Below are 24,242 nucleotides of genomic sequence, written 5' to 3'. Positions count from 1 at the left end.
GAGGTATTCAGGTCCCTTGTCGTGGAGGGCTTTGTGTGCGTGGGTGAGAAGTCGGAAGGTGATCCTTTTGCTGTCTGGGAGCCAATGCAGGTGTCTCAGGTGTGCGGAGATGGGGCTGTTGCGGGGTACGTCGAGGATGAGGCGGGCGGAGGCGTTTTGAATACGTTGCAGACGTTTTTGGAGTTTTGCGGTGGTCCCAGCATAAAGGGTGTTGCCGTAGTCCAGGCGGCTGTTGACTAGGGCGTGGGTCACGGTTTTCCTGGTGTCAGTGGGGATCCAGCGGAAGATCTTGCAGAGCATGCGGAGGGTGAGGAAGCAGGAGGAGGACACGGTGTTGACTTGTTTGGTCATGGTGAGAAGAGGGTCCAAGATGAAGCCGAGGTTGCGGGCGTGGTCTGAGGGGGTCGGTGCGGTGCCAAGGGCCGTGGGCCACCAGGAGTCGTCCCTTGCGGTCGGGGTGTTGCCGAGGATGAGGACTTCCGTTTTGTCAGAGTTCAGTTTTAGACGGCTGAGCCTCATCCAATCTGCGACGTCCCTCATGCCATCTTGTAGGTTGGTCTTAGCGCTGGCGGGGTCCTTGGTGAGGGAAAGTATAAGTTGAGTGTCGTCGGCGTAGGAGGTGATGATGATGTTGTGCTTGCGTACAATGTCGGCGAGGGGGCTCATGTAGACATTGAAGAGTGTCGGGCCGAGCGAGGAACAACACTGGAGCAGAGCCATCGCATCAACCACACCCTGCTATCCAAGTACCCACAAGTCCTGCTAGGAAAAAGACCAGTGGGAGTGGAACAAGCTCCAGAGAGACAGAGTACCTGGGCCAGGCCCTGGAAGAGACCCAAGGGGAGGTGAATGACATGCATCCAAGCCGTACTTCACTGTTCGGGGAAGCTTGTCTGCCTGCTCTCTGCTGGGCCACAAGCCTCAGCCAGCCCTCACAAACTCTGCCTGCTCACAGGACTCCATGGAATCTCACAGAATTTTTCATTAACTCAGCGGAATTTCATGGAGTAAAACTCGACGAGCTTAGACCAGGCCTAAAATAAATATATATATATATATATATATATATATATATATATATATATATATATATATATATATATATATATATATATATATATATATACATAATATAGATATATATATCACCAAACAGCAATACACGCACTCAGGGCTCTGTAAAGACTCCTTATCACTCCTTGTCACTGAGAAATTCCCCTAACTTTACTTGAACATTTTAACTTTGGCCCCATATGACAAATCTTCATGATGAACTTTCAAACAAAGGCTCATCCACTTCAGCTCCTTCCTGGAAGGTTTTGGGGTGATCCATCAAGCAGGGACCAAGAAGAAAAGGGAGTCCCAAAACATAAAATCCCCACGCATTTTCCATAGACTTCTTTAAGACAAGACTACAGCTTAAACAGCTGATTGGAATTACACTGAATTCGGCAGGAAGCTAGTTGTTGGTTCGCAGACTGTGCTTTTTGTGATTAGGTGTAAATCTACTAAGTAGTTTTTGAGAAATTAAGGGTAAAAAATAATTGTATATTTGGATAGTAGAGCTTGCGAGTACCCCGCAAGCACAAGCGAGAGCGCAAATTTAAAAATGGAAGCCTGTGATTAATTGAGAGGCTTGTTTTTCCCATGAGCTTTCACACTCTCACAGGAGAGAGAGGCTACCATAAGTCTTGTGAGAGTTAGCAATCTGATTGGCAGGCTGTTGGAAAGATAGATATGAATCAATGGCCATTACTGTTTACTTTGAAAAGTTTGAGGTGTTATGGAAATGAAGTAAAAAAGCTACATAAGTTGGCAGCAGAAAGGCATGCTGTCCACGTGGATTTAGGGAAGAAATGTCTAAGTGATAACTATTGTGATAAAAATAAATGTATACTGTTTTTAACTATTGATTGTTAAGATAGTGTATAGAAAAAAGGGGCAGATGAGTTCTGAATATACTCTATTAGTAGGAATGCATATTGTGGCAACTGTTTTTGAGAGGAAGTGTCTAAAAGATACATTCTGTCATGAGTAGAAGTTTAATTCCTATTTTCCAAAAACGTCATGATCTTGTGAGCCTCTCATGTGATTGTGAACAGTAAAAAGGAATGTGTTCTTTGGATACACTGTAGTATGCACACTTGCTACTGTAGAAAGGAGTATTACTGGAGATGGTGTTTACCAGAGTGTACTATTTACACCTATCAGCTTTGTCGAGTTGTGACTAGGGTATAGTCTCTCCCCACACCCTACTATGAACACCTGTTATCAGAGAGGGGTGTTTGCAGGGAGGTCAGTCCCTAGACATTGCATAGTATGCACACCTGTTGTAGTGAACCCTATCTTCTTTTACATGAGAAACAGGAGTTAGCTTAGTCTTCTGGCTCACAGGCCTGTGCCCCCCTCACAGAGTGACTTTTACCCTACCTAGCTTGCTCTGTTTTAGCTCAAATATTTAATTATATTTTTTCAAGATGGCTGCAATGTTTTTAGTTAGGACAATGTTTTAGTTTCCTGCTATCAGTGCCATTCTGCTAAGGTGTCACTATCAGCGCCAGAGAAAGATAAGATGTAGGATTTCACATTAGGTACATTCCCACTTTTTTCTTTCGAGGAATTGATTATGTAATTGCTGCCCCAAGCATGTCTTGTTATCTATTGTTTGGGAATAGACCTACATCAGGGGTCTGAGCAGATCTGTATAAATGCACCTTATATAGAGAGATAGTCAGATGGAGTCCAACCAGATGTCATGGCTGCTATCGATGCTGCATGTCACCTTGACGCTGACCCAATCTTAGTGTCCACACGGAGTCTGAGCTAGAGACCTCATTCCAAGGTAACGAGGGTTGGGAGGCTCTCCACATGGACACTGCATTGGCTGATTAGGTGTATCACACCTAGAGCTCTTTAGATTAGGGGTTAGGTTCATCATGCTAGGGTATAAGGACATATTTAATATTTCATGTCACATCATGTTTTTGCAAGATGATGGGAGTCTTTGTACTAATGACTCACAATTCTGTTTCTTTCACTGTTCATTATCCTAATCATTGCAGCCCATGCAACTTATTGTAGATTGCAGTTTTGTTAAAAAAACCTATTGAAAACTTTACTGCATCTCTTTCATTGCCTGTGTTTGAATGAGACATGTTGTTCATGTGAGAAAGAGTTACTCTCCGTTTAACCACGACACTCCCTAAGATGTCACACTCTTGAGTCCATTTGTAAAGGCTGCCACAAATCTCCTTTTACTGTTTGGGGTTTTTGGTGAGGTGCTGCTTGTGAGCCGGTAGGATTGGGATGACAGTTGCGACTTGGTGTAGGACTGACATAGTCGCCTACACTCATCCTTAAACCAGCAGTCTTGCCTAGAGCAAGAGTCAAACTATGACATGGCTCCACCAACGATGGTGTTTAGGCACTAATTTACGGATAACCTGACTATCACTGTCTCACATACACCAGGTACCCTAAGTACCATTATACAGAGACGTCTGTGGTTTTAGGGAGGATCCTTCTCAGCTGAACAGGGAGCACCTAATTAGGCTGCAGGTTGTTGGAGCTCGAACCATTAATAGCACTATTATCCCCACTTGGTATTCCATCTCTTTACCCATTACACAATATGGCTAATGCCATAGACATTCCTGAGAATACTAGACAGGCTTTAACACTACACCTAGTAGCACATGGCTTAACAGATGAGGGTGGGGATGTCACATTAATAGTAGAAGGTAGTGAAGCTTACCAAACAGAAACATTCTACTCTTGGGTCACCTTTCCTGAGGAAGACCAAAAGCCATTTACTTTCCACACAAACAGAACCTCAAACGTACCTCAACGGTACCAAGCATACCAGTATCTTGAAATACTGATTACTTACTCAAGAACATCAAAACTGGTTTAATGGTGTTCTACCACACATAGTACAACCCATGAGAATAGGTCCCTTAGGCAATGATGGACCAATGTGGCCTATGTTTGCCACATTCACACCTAACCCAAGTATACAAAACATGCAGGCAGCACATCTGCGCAATTTATACATTGAGCTAGTAACACTATATAGATGGCTCGTTCAGTTTGTAATGCAAACTCTGAACACTACACCAGCGAGTCCAGTACCACCAGCACCTGCTGGATACCAATTGGCTACTACTGGGATTATTCCACAAACAGTACATTCTATCATGGGTAAAGTACCCACAGAATGAGAGAAAATTCCGTTCTGGATAGCCCAGAAAACAAATCAGCTGGAAGCTGTGAGTCCCCATACGGGACCACAGGAAAAAATAGAATTCTCACAATGTGCTTGCCCTTCAAGATGGTTCCCTCGATGGATGACTGTGCCACATGGGGTGCAGTCTTCGCTGCAATATGTACTACCACATGGTACCCGACACTTGCCAATTTACCAGAAGTGTTAAAACAAATTTAGAATGAGCACAGGGCTGCTCTAGCCCTAGTTTTGGGGATGAAATTAATGTGTAACTTTGATGCAGTCTCCTCAGTCATACTCAGTAACATTAAAGGGGAAGTGGTAGCACTGACAATATGCCATCGCCTCAGAGAGATTCCACACTTGGACCAGGAGAAACACCTACCCAAAATTATTTCTGATACCTATACCAGTATACGACGTGATAGTTTGGGAGCCAAGATGAAGAAGCCTGAAATGCAGAGTACCAGCCCTAATGAAGGAACTAAACAGGCATAGGAGGGTTCTAAGAAGCGAGGGATAAACAAAAAAATGTAAAGACAGACGAAATAAAAGAGCAGATTCTCCACACCCAGAGAACTCCGACAGGAGATATACTCTCAGGAATAGAAAAAATATAAAAGCTTCTGACAGATATACTGATTCACGGTCCTCTTGCTCCTTTCAGGACACACAAGATAGATGTAGCGAGAGATGGGGCCATCCAGATTGATGTCCTGAATACGTGAAACAGAAGAAAGACTCAACACAGTCTTCAGACAAAAAAGAAGATAAGTCCCCACAACAAAAGTCACAAAAGAAAAAGATGGCAGCACTGTCAATTAAAAATGCCAGTACACTTGAGAGCACTGATGGAGAATAAAATGTGTTAGACAGTGCAGCAGAGGTCACAATATGTCACAGAGTCTGAAAGATCATCTGGATGCAACAGCAACTAGCGATTACAATGCAGTTCAGACTGCAGACGGGCGCGTCCTCCCACCAGACAGGGTTTGTGATTTAAAAATCCAAATTGAGGGAGACATGGAGCACACCATTGGTGTGATGTTCTGGGATGAACTTAGTTGTGATATCCTGTTGGCTGAGAGGGACTGGCCACCCGAGCACGTCCATAAGCTCCCACATCTATCGAAGATGTAATTTTTCTTTCCTTCTCTGCTCTTGTTCCAGAAGTGGTAAAACAAGCCTGCGCTGTCAACTGGGCTTTAGCGCAGGCACCTGCGTTGAACCACAATCATGTATGTTGGGACAAGGACTCACCTTGTCATGTAATACCAATAGGTCTACAAACCAGCCTCAGCCACATTATCCTGTTAAACACGAAGCTAAAGCTCCGTTGAGGGAGATCCTCACTCAACTCGAGTACCAGGGAGTAATTGAGCCCTGTGTCTAAGCAATGAATAACCCGTTATTCCCAGTTGCAAAGCCAGACCATTCATATAGAATAGTCTTAGATTACAGACATTTAAACAGTCACACACGTACATACCCTATACAAAATTCACATAGCACAGCACTAATTAATAACATAGTGTGCATAAAATATAAAACAACCTTGGATATCTCTAACTTTTTTTCTGCCAGAACTTAGCACATGACAGTCAGGACCTGAGTGCATTCTCATTTGGCTCCCAAAAACACTTTTGCTGTTTACCCCAAGGCTATAAGAACAGCTTAAGACTGTTCTCAGCCCATGTAACATCAATGTTACATGATATTGATCCTGAGGCATTCTTCTACGTGGATGACATTTATTTCACAGATTACGACCTCAACATACATCTTGCCAGGGTCGATCGGATCGTTTTAGGATTTGCAGCCCCTGGTTATAAATTTAGTTTTAGGAAAACGAAAATAGCCTTTCTCAGCGTATTGTTCCTGGGTTACAAGCTATGATATGAGGGCAAGAGCATTACCCCGTACTTTTTAGAAAAATGTGCTCTACTCCAGCCACCAAATACAATCAAGAAACAACAGTCTTTACTTGGTTTCTTTAACGTTAGCAGAACATACATTCCTGACTATGCACAATGTATCAAGCCGCTTTACAACTTTATATGCCCTGATTTTTCTACCAGACACTGGACAGTTGGACACACATGCATCCTTGGGGAATTGCTACAAGACACGATAGAAGCAAAACACTTGCACACCGTGACAACAAAACAAATTTGGTCATAAGAATAATTGCTGGAGCCACTGGGTTCACTTATGTCGCCTTTAATGACACGGTGCCTATAGCATATAAATCACATTTATACTCCAATGCAGAACAACGTTTTACACCCATAGAATAAATTCTAACAGCAGTTCAGATGGCTGGAGACCACTTGCCCAAGAGAAACACATTGTTGTCATTAGCTCGGTGCCAGCTTTAGAGGCTGTCACCAAAGCAAGCATTCCTAACGCAAAGCATTACATCCACGCTGGATTCAGAGGGCAACCTACCTGACTGCCAACGATGTTGATTACATCTTTGATCCAAAACTGCAGACACAAGAATGTCTCCAGTACAAACAAGAATACCCCGCACCTCTAGATATTTGCCACTTGACAGATACCAGCACAACCAGCTGTTGGTACCAAACATCAATACTCATCCGCTTGCGCAGCCGTGAGCGTAATGATGAAGGATGGTGTATTCCACCCTCATAATACCAACACACAGACCCTAGGGGACTGCACAACTCCGCTGGCTGAACTCAAAGCCCTTATACTAGCACAAGAACACAAAGAGACAAGAGTATTAGTTCTGATTCTCTGTGACTCATACTACTGAGTCCAGTCCTCCAATGATTATCTTAATCATTGGAAGTTGAATGGGTTCAGAGATTCTAAAGGGAACACCACAAAACAGAACTCTGTGGGGGAGGGTGGCTGATCTCAAGGATAGGCTACCTTGTGTCCGTATAGTACATAAATTGGGCCACCAATGTGTAGGAGTACACGTTATTGGCAATAATTTGGCAGATGAAGTGGCCAAATCTGCATTAGCTACGGCTTCTGTGGCTGCAGTAACTCGTACTCAGACGAGATTGGATAATGAAATATTGGCTACAGTGAAAGCTTCAGCTGAAGGCAAGCCTCTCCCAAAAGCATACCCTAACAAATACTCTTACCACATCAGTGCACAGAATGTTGCCTACGCAACACTTCCTGGGGCTGGAGATCGAGTGATCACCAGAGAAGACCAGAGATTAGATCTTAGAAAAGCAGTGCATGAGTGTGTTGCATCTGCTCATGCTGGTATTTCGGCCACAGTAACACTCTTACAGAAACACTTCTGGTGGCCAGGTCTATACAAACAGATAAAACAATACATCCTTTGTGGTGACATTTGCCAGCAGATTAAGGGCTCCAACATCAAACACCCACTACAGACAATGTATACACCTGGACCATTGCGGTCCGCTCCAACCTAATGGTGCATGCAAATATATTTTAGTCGCTGTAGATTCTTGTTCTAGATTCCTATGGGTTTGGCCTCAGCGGTTGGCTGACGCTTGAACTGGTATAAAAAACTTGTTGATCTTTATCAGTACATATGCTGTTGCAGCATTCCATTCGGACCAGGGCCCTGCCTTTGCCTCTAATGCATTCAGGGACACCATGGGGACGATGGTTGTTGAACTCAATTACACCTCACCATACCATCCCGAGGGAAATTCGGTCGTGGAGAGGAGGAATCGTGACCTAAAGCAGTCCTTAACAGCTAGAGTATTAGGTTCTGGCCCCAGTTGGCTTCATCACTTATATTGGGTCCAGAGAGCACTGAATAATCTGCCACGAAGGTCCTTGGGGGACGCATTCCCTATGAGGTTCTCTTTGGGATACCTATGTATGTCCCAGATCGTGATGGCCCTGGCTTGGTGGCAGCAGATACACCTTTTGACATAAATGAACGTCTCACTGCCTTACAAGAGCTTCAGCAATTGTGTGATAATAAATCATTCACCAGTGCTGCCATTTTAGGACCACAGGATTTACCAACCACTTCTACTGACTGGATTCCTAAAGTGGGGGATCTGGTTCATGAGAAGATTGCTGTGAAGAAGGAGTTCATCCTACAGAGCACCACTCCCAGTCCTGGGAATACAAGGCACCAGAACAGTCATCTTACCACTGCTGCCAGGCTCCAAAACTAACAGATTCCTTTCCACTAACAACGTCAAACTTCACCATGTGTCCAATTCTGGACAGTAGATCCAGAGGTCACTTGGGTAGTTCTCGGTCCCCTCTCACTACCCAACAGGACATACCTCTTCAAAGCAGAACTAACAATACTTAAGACTACACACGCATGTCCAATGATGCTACAAATACCTCATTGACTATGAGGTGGGCGGAAAATGAGCTCTTGCTGATTCCATTTACCACTTCAACTACAACACCTGTCCAAGATTTGGCTATCTTTTACACCAACAAAACACAAACTGACAACATCATCTACTATGAGTCTCCTTGGAAAGTAGATCCATCCACCAGTAATGCACCTGCTCCTGCGTTTGTAGAAACTGATTCCAGTTACTTCAATGACATTGATGACTTTTTTCAACTTCGTCCACTCCTGTGAATGACACTGTTTCCAAAACAAGTAAGCTGTATATATGGCTGAAGAAAAAACTATCTAGTGCACTCATGTAACTATTTATGGGTCTGCTTGACATTTTTTGCATTGTTTCTATGGATTGGTTTTGTGACTGTTTTCTTTCTGCTTATAAATGGTCATTACCTTCCTGAACGCTCCTCTGTTGAGCCTCTGGATGAAGTCTTAACTCCATATCATTCCTCACATAAGGTTTGAAGAGACTTGTCCCTTGTGAACATTACAGCTGTACCTATTCCTGATGGGATTGGGTGGGACAAAGTTCCATTTGAAATATATGGGCCTATGACTGATGTAATTACAACTGGTGTTGTGTCTGATGATTGGGATGTCCTGACAGTTGAATCAATGTTAACTGAAATGAAGGACTATTCAGTATTTGAATTTGATGTTGTGCATACCAACCCACAGAATTGTGGGGAAATGTTCTGCAACAACTGGGGACATTACTACCTGCACCGTGCAACTAGACATAGATCCGTATTTAAATATACACAGTGAGAACACTGTTCAACACCACCTGTGTGGAGCCCAAAACATTTTTCAGATTAATTTACTTATTTTTCTGGGCCTGACACAAAAAATCCAGATTCATATTATTTCTAGTTACCTCTTTCCAAAATTAAGAAAATTTTGCTGACTGATACAAAACTGATTTATTCAGATTCCTTTGTTTCCCGTCTTGCAGTTGAAGGTTACGAATACTGGAAAAACACTATTGACATCAAGAGTGTACGGGGAACACAAGATTGGCAAATACAGGCTAGGGGAGCTTTACTCAGAGCGTGCCTTATTCCTTTACAAGTGATCTTTTTAAATGACACCGTTCACCAGACATCCTATCTGGGGTTAGCGAAAATTAAAGAAATGGATACGCCCAGTATCCCCACACCAGCAAAGTTTAATAATTGGCAATCCTTCCTGAATGTCCCAGAGGAAGAACAAGATGCGAAGGTTCAAGCTGGTACCTATAACTCTTCACTTTCCAGTCCTGGCGGGTACTTACTATGACCAATTGACACAAATGGGTGTCAGGCACGTTTTGTGAATTTCTCAGGGGGTTCTAAGATTAGCCGACCAGACCCGCGCTTTGTCTCGGGCCAACACACTGGTATAGTTACAACATACAGTGTGGGTAAACTGTGCCAACAAGTTAGCCGCAGTTAAGGAACATCTTAACACTCTTTCTGAAGATGTAGACTTGCAGGACTTTTGTTAGGTCCTAGAAAGCCAGATTCTAAAAGATTAATCTATGCCATATATAATGAGATCTGGAGGCTTTCTCAGATAGAAGCTGCAGCTGATGAATGGTGATACCCTGAAACCAGTCCTAGGATGCTTGTTTCTGGTCCAGGGAGCACCTGGCTTGACATTTCGGGCTGGACTGTTCCCATGAGGAACAGGATCCAGACTGATTTGCATATAGCTGCATCCAAACTGGGGGGGCGTGGTGAGCAAAAAAATATGGATTAAACCCAGATCTTTGTGACTGGGGGTGAATGTTTGCACTGTTCAGCATTCTGTCCATCATCTGTTCTTTTTGCATTTGTCGCCCAAGTGGGAAGGGTGTACCCTGACGTGGGTCCTGTGCTCACTGCGCCACTGGATTCAAGCTAGCCTAGCTGATGAAGGGTGATACCCTGAAACCGGTCCTAGGATACTTGTTTCCGGTCCAGGGAGGACCTGGCTTGGCAGTTTGGGTTGGACTGCTCCCATGAGGAACAGGGTCAAGATTGATTTGCATATGGCTAGGGCCAAACTAGGGTGGTGTGGTGAGCAAAGATATTATTGAATAAACCCAGATCTTTGTGACTGGGGGTCAATGTTTGCATTGTTCAGCATTCCGTCCATCATCTGTTCTTTTTGCATTTGTTGCCCCAAGTGGGAAGGGTATTCCCAGACGTGGGTCCCGTGCTCACTGCGCCAATGGATTCAAGCTAGCCTAGCTGATGAAGGGTGATACCCTGAAACCGGTCCTCGGATGCTTTTTTTCCGGTCCAGGGAGAACCTGGCTTGACAGTTCGGGCTGGACTATTCCCATGAGGAACAGGGTCAGGGCTGATTTGCATATGGCTGGGTCCAATCTGGGATGGTGTGGTGAGCAAAAAACCGATGGATTAAACCCAGATCTTTGTGACTGGGGGTGAACGTTTGCATTGTTCAGCATTCCGTCCATCATCTGTTCTTTTTGCATTTGTTGCCCCAAGTGGGAAGGGTATACCCACACGTGGGTCCCGTGCTTACTGCACCACTGGATTCATGTTAGCCTAGCTGATGAAGGTTGATACCCTGAATCCAGTCCTAGGATGCTTTTTTCCAGCCCAGGGAGGACCTGGCTTGGCAGTTTGGGCTGTTCTATGAGGACAGAGTCTAGACTGATTTGCATATGGCTGGATCCAAACTGGGGTAGCGTGGTGAGCAAAAAAGGATGGAATAAACCCAGATCCTTGTGACTGGGGGTGAATGTTTGTATTGTTCAGCATTCCGTCCATCATCTGTTCTTTTTGCACGTTTAAGGCGGATAGACAAGGAAAACTTAGAAAAGGATTTAGCTGTTGTCAACAACGGCATGAACACTCTGTCCAACAGAATTTATTCCCTAACAAACATAGGCCCTCATTATGACATTGGCATTATGTCCCGCTTACCAACATACCAGCGCTGTGGCGGATTACCGCTACCCATATTATGACACACACATACCAATCCATCACTATACAAACATGCACACAAGTTCGCCAGACCAAAGGTTAGTGATAAATTGGCGGTAGCAAAACCCACACCATTCTGCCAACAGAACTACGCCCACAGCATTATGACCCACGAATCACTGTGGTGGACATTCAACAGCGGTAAACCATTGGTGGTACATACCGTTGCGCTCAAAATACACACAACCGAACAAAACAACACCACATTGGAAAATTCAAACTACACACACCTGACACACATACACACACAACACCCACACCACTATAAAACACCCACAACCCCTTACGATGAAAAAATAATTGAGAGAGAAAGACCAATAGCACCCACAGAACCAGAGCCACAAAACAACATCACCCATACATCATCCACGCACCTTACAGCACACCCCCCAAGACATCACCCCACACACCCTCACACACACCACACTCACTACACCCATGGCATCACAAAGACACCCCAGGTTCTCAGGGGAAGAGCTAAGAGTCATGGTGGAGGAAATCATCCGGGTAGAGCCACAGGTATTCGGATCACAGGTGCAGCAGACACCCATTGCAAGGAAGATTGAGCTATGGTGGAGGATTTTGGACAGGGTCAACGCTGTGGGACACCCCACAATTCCCCCATCCAAGTTCACTGGAGAGGAGGTGCCAGCAACATCCAGTCCTCCACCCCCAGAAGAGGCCCACAGTTATGACAGCATCTCTGGACGCCTGGATCTGGATGTTCAACCTGGCCCATCAGGGACCTCTGGACAGTCGGTAACCCAGGCACAGTCCCATACCACCACAGAGCCTCCATCCTCAGGAAACACCACCACAGCACCCACCCAGTGGGCCCATACCACTGCCCCCAGGACATGTCAATCATCAGTGTGTCCACCAATACAGGGACCTCAGGCCACCCCACAAACAAAGGATGATCAGGAACCTTGGGTCAGTGGCAGTGGGCACACTGTTCAGGGGACAGAGGGACAGGACAACAGAGACGCGGGGAGGACTGCTGTGCGACAGGGGAGGACAGGCCCAGGGAACAGACTCTCCACGAGGCACTAACCAACATCCTGGGAGCATACCACCATTCCCAGGAGACAATGGGCCACATACTAGACAAGATGCAGGAGATGCAGGAGATCCAGGGGCTGCAGGAGGGGCAGTACCTGGGGATTAGGGAGGAGCTGAAGGACATCCACACCACCCTGGTCACCATTGCAGGGGTGCTGGCAGACATGGCCAACACCATGAGGGAGGCAGTGGCATACCAACGGGCCCCTGACACTAGCCAAAACGATGAACAGCCTTTTACCTCTGCTGCAGCTTGTGGACAGGAGGCCCCGTCACAGGAGCAACAGGCCACCAGCACCCCACCCCCTGCAGAAGGAGAACTACCACCCAAACGGTCCCTGCGATCCAGGCAGAAGCCAGAGAATGTTGCTAAGACCCCCACCAGGAAATAAGACTCTCCTGAATGTCACCCTTGGGTCCCACTCAGTCACCCTGTCCACCTTGAACTGCCATTGCTCCACTTCCTATGCCCCCTTGGACAATGCACCTATGATACCAATAGACTGGACTCTACCCTTGACTTTCCTCCATCAGCAACCTAGCCCATTGCAATACCCCTTCCACTTATTAGCACCTAAATAAACACCCTTGGAACAAACACAAGTATGAAGTCTGTAAATTGATTGAAGTATGTATTAGCTTAACAAGCTGTAAACATTGCAATTCAACCGTACAGTAATGTATACATAGGTATGACCTGTATTTGGCAGACGTCAACACACCAGGAGCCAGAGTGGGGCACAGATATCTGAAAGTAGAGATGCCAAGGGGTACAGTAAGTCCATAGCAGTGGGAAAATGAGCCTGCCATGCACAATGTCCAACACAAAACTGTCAATGGAAGGTGAAGTTAAAGGGGGTCATTCTAACATTGGCGGGCGGCGGAGGCCGCCCGCCAATGTTCCCCCGTCAAAATACCGCTCCGCGGTCACAAGACCGCTGAGGGTATTTTGAGATTTGCCCTGGGCTGGCGGGCGGCCGCCAAAAGGCCGCCCACCAGCCCAGGGCAAATCTACCTTCCCACGAGGACGCCGGCTCCGAATGGAGCCGGCGTAGTGGGAAGGTGCGACGGGTGCAGTTGCACCCGTCGCGTATTTCAGTGTCTGCTTTGGAGACACTGAAATACACAGTGGGGCCCTCTTACGGGGGCCCCGCGGCACCCCCTACCGCCATCCTGTTCCTGGCGGGAGACCCGCCAGGAACAGGATGGCGGTAGGGGGTGTCAGAATCCCCATGGCTGCGGAGCGCGCTCCGCAGCCATGGAGGATTCACCCGAGCAGCGGAAAGTCGGCGGGAGACCGCCGACTTTCCGTTTCTGACCGCGGCTGAACCGCCGCGGTCAGAATGCTCGAGGGAGCACCGCCAGCCTGTTGGCGGTGCTCCCGTGGTCGGTGACCCTGGCGGTCACCGGCCGCCAGGGTCAGAATGACCCCCACAGTGTCTTACCTGTGTGTCACTGGAAGAACTGTTGTATGATTGATGTTCTGTTGTCCTCATGCTCTGCCTCCTCTTCATCACTGTGCACAGGGTCCACTGCTGCCACACGCCCATCTCCAGCCTCATCCTCCTTCAGAAAAGGCACCTGGCATCTCAAGGCAAGGTTATGCAACAGACAGCATGCCACGAAGATCTGGCACACCTTCTTGGGTGAGTAGCATAGGCAACAAAACCTGGCCTTCAGGAGGCTGAATGTCCTCTTGATTATTCTTCTTGTTCGCCCATGTGCCTCATTGTAACATTCCTCTGCCCTTGTCCTGGGATTTCTCACTGGGGTCAGTTGCCATGAGAGGGTGGGGTAACCAGAGTCACCTGCAAATATTGATGGATACCTGTTAGCCAAGCACTAACCCTTAGGGCCAACACCATACCCATCTACCAACATATGCTGGGTTGGAACCATGGGCTCACCTATTAGCCACACCCGGTGCCTCTGGAGTTAAGCCATCACATATGAGATGCTGCTATTCCTCATGATAAAGGCATCATGCACAGACCTAGGATACTTTGCATTGACATGGGAGATGTACTGGTCCACCAGGCACACTATCTGCACATTAATGGAATGAAAGCTCTTTCAATTTCTGAACACCTGTTCATTTCTCCAGGAGGTGACAAATGCAATATGTGTGCCATCAGTCATCCCAGTAATGTTGGGGATAGGTCCCATTGCATCAAAATCAGCTTTCACTGTGGCCAAATCCTCCACCTGGGGGAAAACAATGTAGCTGTGCATGTGTTTAATCAGGGCAGACAACATTCTGGTCAGCACTATTGAGAACATTGGCTGAGACATTCCTGCTGCCACTGTCACTTGGAAAGAACCATTTGCCAAGAAATGGAGCACAGAGATGGACTTGCACAAGAGGGGGGATCCGAATAGGGTGACAGATAGCAGATCTCAGGTCCGGCTCCAATTGTGGCCCTGTCCAGTCTATAGGTGAGGATAATGTGCCTGTCCTCCATTGTTGCCAAGTCCACCAGGGGTCTGTACACGGGGGATGTTTCCATCTCCTATTCATCTGCAGCGGTTGTACTCTAGGGGGCAAAAGAGTGAGCAGCTGGTCAGTATTTCACATTTCCAAACTGTACACTGTATTGCATATTGTGACAGTAACATGTTTTTGGATAGGCCCAAATGGTGCCTATGTGTACTGTGACGCAGTTAGGTGCCATGGCCTGCCCCCCCCTGAAATGGCTGCCGTCTGTCCTGTGTGAATGGGCATGTGGAAATGAGGTAATGCCGCTGACATTGTGCGCCTTTGCAGGAGGCGGTCGAGTACCGCCGGGCAACTCCTCATTGGTTGTCATTGGTCCCTATGGGTTACAGTGGCCAATGGTGAAGTACGCCGGCGGTGACGGTATGCACCACCGCGGACATGACCGCCATTTTCTATCTGTTCTCTCACTTGCTACCTGACATTCAACAGGGGAGAACCTACATTGCAAGTGCTGCTGTGACTTGTGTCTGAAACCGGCCATGGCTCGAGTCACTGGGGAAAGGGCCCCTGCCTTCACCGCTGTGGAGATGGAGAGACTGGTGGATGGAATCCTACCCCAGTACCGAATGCTGTATGGGCCTCCAGACCAACAGGTGAGTACACTGTGAGCACAATGCATGGGGCATGAATGAATGTAGTGCTGTGTGTGAGGGCCTCGTGTAAGGGGGGTTGGTGGAAGGATCCTGGGCAACGTGCTGCATGTATGGTGGGCAATGTCTGTGTGTAAGGGAATGGGAGGGCTATGTTGGGACATGAGTGTAACACGCTGGACGATATGGCTGTTACCTTTTTCTATGTTTATTTGTCTGCAGGTCAGCACCATTCAGAAAAAGGATATATGGCGTGCCATCGCCAAGGACGTGCGGACCCTGGGGAGAACCAGTGGAAGAAGCCATCCACTCACCCCATCCTTGCCAGGATGTAGCACACTGGGCACAAGACCCCCTTCCAAACCAGTGGAAAAAGCCATTCACTCACCCCATCCTTGCCAGGATGTAACACACTGGGCACAAGGCCCCCTCAGAACCAGCAGAGAAGCCATCCACTTGAGAGACAGTGCATTTTCACTCCCCAGGACCAAGCAGTGGGCAAACTACCCACTAGAGAGACTGCAGCTTTGCACTTCCCAGGACCAAGCATAGGGCAAACCACCCACTTGAGAGACTGTGGCTTTGCACTCCCCAGGACCAAGCCGTGGGCAAACCACCCACCTGAGAGACTGTGGCCTTGCACTCCCCAAAGGGCATGTAGCCCCCTCCAGGACCAGTGGTATTGTACCATCTTCTGGCTGAGGAGCCCCCCATTCCCTGTCCCCCTGAGGTGCCTATGTATTTTTGAGCTGATGCCCCTGTGGTGTTCTCTCCGTGTTGTTTCAGGAGTCAAGTGGGGCCTTGGCCTATGTGACTTGGTCCTGTGGCCCAGGGACATTGTGGAATGGGCAGTGTCCCTCCATTTGTATATATGTGGAAAATGGGTTATTGGTAAGGGCAGGTAAGTACCTACACTTAGCAATAGGCCACTAACCTCCACTTAGGTCCAGTCAGGTCTCAGTAAATTAAACCTAGCTCAACCCTTGGTAGCTTGGCAACGAGCGACAAGGCTTAACTTAGGAGACAGAGTGTAAAGCATTCAAATTTCACAAAACAGTAATTAAATAAAACACAGGAAACAGTTTAAACATAAAAAAAACAATTAAAAAAATAGATTATATTTGTATCTTTAAAATGACAAAAAACGAATAAAATCGGATAAGGGGAACCGGATATATGAATTTTTAAAGAATTATTGTTTTTTTACAGCCTAGAAACAAAAAGCACCAATTGGGTCATCTGGTTGCACCTCGACGGGGATAAAGTCAAAGTTTAAGGCTGACCGCGATGGAGCCCGGCTCGGCTACAGGCCGTGGGAGGCCTCGGTCAAAAGTTTACCTTTGCACTTAGACATTTTTCTGAAGATTTTCTTCAGCGGGACGAACCTGCCAGTCCAATCCAACCTCCTGGAACTCTTCTCCGAATACGCATCGCGGGAGCCCTCGGTGGAGATTTTTACCTTTGGACGTAGTCATTTTTTCAAGGTGAAAATCCTTTGACCCGGGGTAAACCTGGATCTTGATCCGACGTCCTTGGAGCCCTCCTCGGATACGCTGGCTGGGAGGTTGTAGGAGGCTGGCCTGGCTTACAGTGGGTACCCTGTGGTACTTACACTCTGTGCCAGGTCCAGTTTTCCCTTATCAGTAGAATAGCGGTGTTTTTAGCAGCTTAGGCTGATAGATGGTAGCTATGGCAAAGCAGATTAGGCTAAACTAGGAGACATGCAAAGCTCCTACCATACCACTCATATCATATAGTACAATATCATAAGAAAACTCAAAACTCAGAGTTACTAAAAATAAAGGTACTTTATTTTTATGAAAATATGCCACAAGTATCTCAGTGAGTACCCTCAGTTAGATGGTAAGTAATATACACAAGTTATAGGTACACAAACCCAAAACAGGTAAGTAAGAGTCAGAAAAGTAATGCAAACAGTGTAGAATTACAATAGGATGCAATAGGTGAACATAGGTCTAGGGGCAACACAAACCATATACTCCAAAAGTGGAATGCGAATCACAAATGGACCCCAGACCTATGGGAGCTTGTAGAGGGTAGCTGGGACTGTAAGAAAACAGTCAGGGTCTCCAAGATACCCCATCCCAACACCCTGAAAAGTAGGAGTAAAGTACACCTGCTACCCCAAAAGAACACAATAGTCGTGATAGGGGGATTCTGCAAGACCCACAAACACCAGCAAAGCACTAAAGATGGATTCCTGGACCTGAGGACCTGCAAGGCAAGGGGACCAAGTCCAAGAGTCGCAATAGTGTCCGGGGGGCAGGAGCCCAGGAAACCCCGGATGAAGGTGCAAGGAAGCTGCCTCCAGATGGAAGAAGCTTAGGATTCTGCAACAACGAAAAGAGCTAGGATCGTCTCCTTTGGATGGAAGATGCCCCACAGCGTGCAGAAGTTGCAGAAGTTTTCCCACGCAGAAATTCGGCAAACAAGCCTTGCTAGCTACAAGGGTCGCGGAAGAGGTTTTTGGGTGCTGCTGGGGAGCAGGAAGGACCAGGATGTTGCCCCTTGGAGGAGGAGACAGAGGGGGCGCTCAGCAACTCAGAGAGCCCCCACAGAAGCAGGCAGCACCCGGAGAAGTACCAGAGCAGGCACTTAGAAGATTTGTGAACCGGAGCTGTAACTCAGAGTCACAAAGGAGGGTCCCACAAAGTCGGAGGCCAACTCAGTGGGTTGAGCACTGCAGGACGGAGTTCTTGGGACCCAGGCTAGGCTATGCACAAAGGAAATCTTTGAAAAGTGCACAGTAGCCGGAGCAGCTGCAATTCACACAGTACATAGGTTTGCAGTCTAGCGTGGGGAGGCAAGGACTTACCTCCACCAAACTTGGACTGAAGGATCACTGGACTGTGGGAGTCACTTGGATAGAGTTCCTGTGTTCCAGGGACCATGCTCGTCAGGATGAGAGGGGACCCAGAGGACCGGTGATGCACTCTTTTGGTGCCTGTGTTAGCAGGGGGAAGATTCCATCGAGCCACTGGATATTTCTTCTTGGCTTCCAGTGCAGGTTGAAGGCAGATGACTCCCAGAGCATGCACCACCAGGAAACAGTTCAGAAAGCCGGCAGGATGAGACGCTACAATGTTGCTGGTTGTCGTCTTGACACTTTGTTGCAGTTTTGCAGGTGTCCTGGAGCAGTCAGCGGTCGATCCTTGGCAGAAGTCAAAGGGGGAAGTGCAGAGGAACTCTTGTGAGCTCTTGCATTCATTATCTGAAGAATTCCCCAGAGGAGAGACCCTAAATAGCCACAAAAGAAGGTTTGGCTACCAAGAAAGGAGGATTGGCTACCAAGAGAGGTAAGAGCCTATCAGAGGGGGTTTCCGATGTCACCTGCTGGCACTGGCCACTCAGAGCAGTCCAGTGTGCACCCAACACCTCTGTTTCCAAGATGGCAGAGGTCTGGGACACACTGGAAGAGCTCTGGGCACCTCCCCTGGGAGGTACTGGTCAGGGGAGTGGTCACTCCCCTTTCCTTTGTCAAGTTTTGCGCCAGAGCAGGGCTGGGGGATCCCTGAACCAGTGTAGACTGGCTTATGCGGAGATGGGCACCACCTGTGCCCATCCAAGCATTTACAGAGGCTGGGGGAGGCTACTCCTCCCCAGCCCTTCACACCTATTTCCAAAGGGAGATGGTGTAACACCCTCTCTCAGAGGAAATCCTTTGTTCTGCCTTCCTGGGCCAGGGCTGCTGCACCCCAGGAGGGCAGAATCCTGTCTGAGGGGTTGGCAGCAGCAGCTGCAGTGGAAACCCAGGAAAGGCAGTTTGGCAGTACCCGGGTTCTGTGCTAGAGACCCGGGGGATCATGGAATTGTTCCCCCAATACCAGAATGGTATTGGGGTGACAATTCCATGATCTTAGACATGTTACATGGCCATGTTCAGAGTTACCATTGTGATGCTATACATAGCAAGTGACCTATGTATAGTGCACACGTGTAATGGTGTCCACACACTCACAAAGTTCGGGGAATTTGCCCTGAACAATGTGGGGGCACCTTGGCTAGTGCCAGGGTGCCCACACACTAAGTAACTTGGCACCTAACTTTCACTAAGTGAAGGTTAGACATATAGGTGACTTATAAGTTACTTATGTGCAGTGAACAATGGCTGTGAAATAACGTGGACGTTATTTCACTCAGGCTGCAGTGGCAGGCCTGTGTAAGAATTGTCGGAGCTCCCTATGGGTGGCAAAAGAAATGCTGTAGCCCGTAGGGATCTCCTGGAACCCAAATACCCTGGGTACCTCCGTACCATATACAAGGGAATTATATGGGTGTACCAGTGTGCCAATGAGAATTGGTAAATTTAGTCACTAGCCTGCAGTGACAAATTTAGAAAGCAGAGAGAGCATAAACACTGAGTTCTGGTTAGCAGAGCCTCAGTGATACAGTTAGGCACCACACAGGGCACACATACAGGGCACATATTATGAGCACTGTGGTCCTGCCTGGCAGGATCCCAGTGACACAGGGGCTAAAACATACATACATACAGTGAAAATGGGGGTAACATGCCAGGCAAGATGGTACTTTCCTACACAACCCCCACAAACGAAGGACAATAAGACTAGCCTTGTCCTGATGAGTCTTCATTGTCTAAGTGGAAATGTCTGGAGAGTCCATCTGCATTGGAGTGGGTACTCCCAGGTCTATGTTCCACTGTATAGTCCGTTCACTGTAGAGATATGGACCACCTCAACAAATTAGGGTTTTCACCTTTCATTTGTTTTAGCCAAAGTAGAGGTTTGTGGTCTGTCTGAACAATAAAGTGAGTATGGCCTCAACTTTTTCAGTGCCCAGACCACAGCAAAGGCCTCCCTCTCTATGGCAGGCCAACGCTTTTCTCTAGGGGTCAACCTTCTGCTGATAAAAGCAACTGGTTGATCCTGGCCCTCAGAATTCAGTGGTGATAAGACTGCTCCACCCCTAATTCAGATGCATCAATTTGAACAATGAATTTCTTGGAGCAACATGGGCTTTTTAGGACAGGTGCAGAGCACATGGCCTGTTTGAGCTCCTCAAAAGCTTTCTGACAGCTATCTGTCCATAAAACCTTCTTAGGCATTTTCTTGCTTGTGAGATCATTAAGAGGGGCTGCCATGAAGCCATAATTCTTGATTAATTTCCTGTAGTACCCTGTGAGGCCTAAAAAGGCTCTCACTTGGGTCTGAGTTGTAGGGGGAACCCAATCCATGATAGTCTGGATTTTCCCCTGTAGTGGTGCAATCTGTTCTCCACCTACCAGGTGGCCCAGATAAACCACTTTCCCATGCCCTATCTGGCAATTTGAGGCCTTGATAATGAGGCCTGCCTTTTGCAGGGCCTCCAAAACTTTCCAAAGGTGGACCAGGTGCTCCATCCAGGTTGAGCTAAAGACAGCAACATCATCAGGATATGCTGCACTGAAAGCCTCCAACCCTTGCAGGACTGTGTTCACCAACCTCTGAAAAGTGGCAGGTGCATTTTTCAAACCAAAGGGCATTACTGTGAATTGGTAGTGCCCTCCTATAATAGAAAATGCAGTCTTTGGTTTAGCATCTTCTGCCAATCTGATCTGCCAATACCCTGCAGTCAGATCAAAAGTGCTAAGATACTTGGCAGAAGCCAGTGTATCAATGAGCTCATCTGCCCTGGGTATAGGGTGAGCATCAGTTTTTGTTACCTGATTGAGCCCTCTGTAATCTACACAAAACCTCATCTCTCTCTTTCCATCTTTGGTGTGAGGTTTTAGTACAAGCACCACTGGGCTAGCCCATGGGCCTTCAGCAGGTTCAATCACCCCTAAATCCAACATTTTCTGCACCTCTTGTTTGATGCAGTCTCTGACATGGTCAGGCTGCCTATAAATTTTACTTTTGACAGGCAGGCTTTCTCTAGTGTCAATTGTGTGTTCACACCAGGATGTTGTACCTGGTACAAGTGAAAAGAGGTCTGAAAATTGGCTTAGGAGATTGATGCAGATGTCCTTCTGTTCTGCAGTCAGACACTCTGCTAAAACTACTCCCTCCACTAAGGCATCTGCTTCAGTGATGGAGAAGAGATCAGGGAGAGGGTCGCTCTCTTCTTCCTGTCCCTCATCTGTTGCCATGAACAGGGTGAGATCAGCCCTGTCATAGTAGGGTTTTAGGCGGTTGACATGAATCACCCTAAGGGGACTCCTGGCAATGCCCAGGTCTACCAAATAGGTAACCTCACCCTTCTTCTCAACAATTAGATGGGGTCCACTCCATTTGTCTTGGAGTGCTCTTGGGGCCACAGGCTCCAATACCCACACCTTCTGTCCTGGTTGGTACTGGATCAGAACAGCCTTCTAGTCATGCCATTGCTTTTGTAGCTCTTGGCTGGCATGAAGGTTTTTACTGGCCTTTTTCATGTACTCAGCCATTCTGGATCTTAGGCCAAGTACATAATCCACTATCTCCTGTTTAGGAGCCTTTAAAGGTTGTTCCGAACCCTCCTTTACAAGAGTAAGTGGACCTCTTACAGGGTGCCCAAAGAGGAGTTCAAAGGGGCTGAAGCCCACTCCTTTTTGGGGTACCTCCCTGTAAGCAAAAATGAGGCAAGGTAACAGGACATCCCATCTCCTCCTGAGTTTTTCAGGGAGTCCCATTACCATTCCTTTGAGAGTTTTATTAAACCTCTCAACCCGTCCATTGTTTTATGGATGGTAAGGGGTGGTTAACTTGTAGGTAACACCACACTCTTTCCACATTGCTTTTAGATATGCAGGCTTGATGTTGCTACCTCTGTCTGACACCACCTCTTTTGGAAAACCCACCCTGGAAAAGATTCCCAGGAGGGCCTTTGCCACTGCAGGAGCTGTAGTGGTCCTTAGAGGTATGGCTTCAGGATATCTTGTGGCATGGTCCCGCTTACTGCCATACTGCCAAGAGAATCATATACCAAAATACCGCCAACAATCCTTGCTATCTGCAAAGGTCGCGGAAGAGGTTTTTGGGTGCTGCTGGGGACCAGGAAGGACCAGGATGTCGCCCCTCGGAGGAGGAGACAGAGGGGGCGCTCAGGAACTCAGAGAGCCCCATAGAAGCAGTGTGAGAAAACAGGGCTGATTGCAGAGGCCCCCTAACTTTTTGCCCCCATTTTCCACTTTTTGCTGGTGTTTTCCTGACTCTGATGGTGCCCTGGGTACTGCTAACCAGTCCCAGGGCCTGTGCTCTGTGTAAAACGGATATGCAAATTAGGCTAGATATAATTGGCTAAGTTAACCTACCTATAAGTCCCTAGTATATGGTAGGGCATGTAGGTTTAGTGACCACCCATAGGTGCACTGCTGAGGCGCCCAGTGTCATTTTAAAGGCAGGCCTGCCTTGCTGGCTGCTTTTAAAATAAAGTTATATGCAAATTCGACTTTGGAATTAAAAGTAGTTCCAAAGTCTTAAACTACCTTATTTTTACATATAAATCACCCCTAAGGTGTGCCCTATGTGCCCCTAGGGCTGGGTGCCATGTAACTATAAGCAGGGACTTTATAAAAATAGTTTTATAAGCCCTGGTGAGGTAAAAACAGCCACATTTGTTTTTCCCTCATTGTAGTAAATGGCCTTCATAGGCTAGCATGGGGAGACTTTGTTTTAAATTTTAAAGTCTCCTTAAAAGATGCATACCAAGAATTTGGTATCAAATTAATTGTTGTAATAAATCCCACAACTTCCAGTTGTTGGATTTAATATAACTTGTTCAGGTAAAGAGTTTTAGACTTTACCTAAAAAGTTGCCAATTTCAGCCCTGCATTGTTTTTGCTGCTGTGCTCTGATTGGCCAGCCTGTAGCAGCTCAGCCAAGCTGCCTTGATGAGGTGTGAAGTGGCCTGGCTTCACACAAAGGAATGTGCCTGTGGGAGAGAATCTCCCCTCAGCAGATGGTGAGGCAGGAAGGGGGAGGGCTGCCAAACTGGTCTTCAAAGGCAGAGAAGGACATTTGCAGCAACCAGCAACACCCCCACATCCTGCAACCCCAGACAACGAGGTGCCCCCTTGATTAGATTAGGAGAGGGCAGGAAAGGGGTGTGTTTATGATTTTTAGCCACACCAGTGGGTGGGCTCAGCCAGATGTAACCTCCAAAAATCAGATTCAGCCATGTTGGATTTTTAGAGAATGTTGCCCACTGGGATGGATTTTTGCCACACTTCCCAGGAAGTGGTCCTCGCAAGGGGAAGGACCCTGCCCCTGATTGGAGAACCAGGACCCCCCTGCTTTTCACCCAGGAGCAAGGATAAAACTGGCAGACCTGCACCCATGCCTCAGTTCCCTACCACATCCAACAAGGAAGAACTAAAGGAGAAGAAGGACTGACCTGCTGGACCCCTGGCCTGCAACTGGAACCTGCACTCAGAAGGACTGCACCAGCTGCATACTTGGGCTTCACCACAAGAAGGACTTTGCCTGGCTTCAACTGGTTCAAGGAGGGACTCCCTGTTTGCTACAGGTGAAAAATTGCTAACCAGAGTCCCCTGCACCAACTCCTGAAGAAAGCGACCAGCTGACCACTGCCCAGTGGCCAAATAGGAGTT

Source organism: Pleurodeles waltl, chromosome 12 (assembly GCF_031143425.1).
Source record: "Pleurodeles waltl isolate 20211129_DDA chromosome 12, aPleWal1.hap1.20221129, whole genome shotgun sequence".
Lineage (NCBI taxonomy): Eukaryota > Metazoa > Chordata > Amphibia > Caudata > Salamandridae > Pleurodeles > Pleurodeles waltl.
The sequence above is the reverse complement of the archived record's forward strand: the minus strand, read 5'-3'. Positions refer to the sequence as shown.